Source organism: Bombus impatiens, unplaced genomic scaffold, assembly GCF_000188095.3.
Source record: "Bombus impatiens unplaced genomic scaffold, BIMP_2.2 scf_2627, whole genome shotgun sequence".
NCBI lineage: Eukaryota > Metazoa > Arthropoda > Insecta > Hymenoptera > Apidae > Bombus > Bombus impatiens.
Window position 1 is genome coordinate 2,591 of NT_179046.1, and position 2,237 is coordinate 4,827.

At 62.4% G+C, this 2,237-nt stretch overlaps 1 long non-coding RNA gene across 1 annotated transcript in view; it reads left to right on the forward strand.

Annotated features, from left to right (window-relative positions):
* Positions 1–1,138: 1,138 nt before the first annotated feature.
* The window catches only part of LOC112213951, a 2,378-nt gene continuing 1,279 nt past the window's right edge, over positions 1,139–2,237 (forward strand). The window contains exons 1-2 of the long non-coding RNA XR_002947863.2: positions 1,139–1,149; positions 1,242–1,243. This is a non-coding gene — a long non-coding RNA (uncharacterized LOC112213951). The remainder of the gene's footprint in view (positions 1,150–1,241; positions 1,244–2,237) is intronic.

Sequence of the window (2,237 nt, forward strand, 5' to 3'; positions counted from 1 at the left end):
GCGACCGCGTCTCTCCGCGAACGGTCGTAACACCCATTGATACTTTTAATCCCGGTTATCTTGCGCATCCATGTCCATTTTCTCTCGTATAGCCGGCTCATAATATTTTTTACACTTTACAATACATTAATATTCTTTTCTCCCACATTTTGTAATCACGTCCGCCGTCGACTGGCCCCACGAAGGCCAGAAGAGAGGACAGAGAAGTCGCACCGACTGCGAGGGGAACGGCCCGGAGGAGGCTATGGAGACGGAGACTTCCCCGACGTGAGCGGAAGAAGAGGAGGAGGACAACTGCTCCTGCAGTGCAATCTTAAACGCTCCCGCCGGGCTCAGGACTTAATGTTCCAGAGCTTGGCAAAGCGGTTGATCGGCCTGACAGCGGTGGCCGAGCCGTACAGCATTCCCGACGCGTCACGGGGCGCTGGGGATCTGATCGGCTCGGTCGCCATATTCTAGACCGGGATCGCGGGAAGCCCCTCCTGCTCGGTGATCGAGCGGAGACGGGGCTTCGTGGCCGTGAAATAGCGCGACCTGGCCATCTACGTGTCGCCCAACATCAGCTGGACCGAATACGCCTCCGTCCTGGACGGACTTTCGGCTTGCGCGAGGCGTTTGGGCGCCTGCCCGTCACTGGTCCTCGGGGACTTCAACGCTCACTCAACGGCATGGGGCTCGCGCAGAACTAACGGAAGGGGGCGCGATGTGCAGGACTGAGCGGCCGCACTCGACCTCCGTCTTATGAGCCGAGGTTCGTCCAGCACGAGCGTGGCGTGGCGTGACGAGACCATAGTAAACCTCACAAGGGCAAACCCTGCCGCATCCCGCTGTGTTTCCGGTTGGGAGGTTTCCCCGAGGGAGACGCTCTCGGACCATCTCTACATCTTGATGGAGGTGACGGTTGGCGGCGCGATGGGCGACCGTTTGTTGGGTGCGCGCGGGCCCATCGGCCTACCGGGAAGGAGAAGATTCCCGCGGTGGGCGGTGACCCGCCGCGACGAGGACTTCATGGCGGCGGCCGCTATAGTTGCCTGGTTGGAAGGATCTCCGACCGAAGAGGACGCGGAAGCGGGGGCGACCTGGCTAAGGCGCGACATGCACGCGATCTGCGACTTGTGTTGCCGCGATCCGCATCCCCGCGGTGTAATGGTGGTCCGAGGAGAACGCTCGTCTCCGCGAGGCGTGCATCCGCGCTCGGCACCGGTACAACAGATCTTGCCGTAGACGGCGTGTGGACAAAGCGGTGGCTCGTCTGTACGAGGCCTACTGCGAAGCGCGGAGGCCCCTGCAACGAGCCATCAAGGAAGAGGCGGGCCTGGGACGAGCTTCTGGCCAGCCTCAACTCCGATCCCTGGGGGCGCCCTTAGAAGATGGTGTTGAACAAACTCCGTTCGTAGGCGCCTCCTGTAACTGAGAGCATGGACCCTCGGTCCCCGGCGGAGGTCGTCGGCACCCTGTTCCCGGAAGCGGCGAACGAGGAAAATGGCAGCTTTACCGAAGAGGAGGAGTAGGTGCCTCAACCGCCGGAAGAAGAACCACGTGTCACCGCGGAAAGTTGGGGCCCGGATTCGAGAGTCGCCGAGGAAGACCCGGGACCGTCGGGAGGATCGAAGCGCGGAAAGCTCCGGGTCCCGACGGAGTCCCAGCCCGCCTATGGAAGGACGTGGCCGGGGTCTTAGCTCCGAGACTAATGCGTCTGTTCGACGAATGCCTGTCTCGAGGTCCATTGCCGGCTTTGTGGAAGGAGGGGCGGATGGTCCGGCTGCCGAAACTGGGGCGCTCTCCGGACTCGCCTTCCGCCATCCGGCCGGTGTGCCGTTTGGACGACGCTGGCAAACTGCTGTAGAGAGTGGTGGCTTCCCGCCTGGAGTCGCATTTGTCCCGGAGTGTTCCCGGACTGCACGACGGCCAGTTCGGCTTCGAGAGAGGGCGGTCTACAACCGACGCTGTCACCTGTGTCCGCTCCCTTGTCGAGGAGGCCAAGCGGTGTGGTTAAGTGGCGTTGACCGTGTCGCTGATCGTGGTCAATGCTTTCAACAGCATCCCCTAGGACAGGATATGCCGGGCCCTCGAATTTCATCGGGTACCCGCGTACCTGCGGGGTGTGGTCCGGGCGTTCCACCGGGACCGGCGTATCGTCTACACCGCCCGGGGCGGAGGGATGACTTGGAGAGCCGTACACAGCGGGGTCCCGCAGGGTTCGGTGTTGGGTCCGTTGGTGTGGAACATCGCGTACG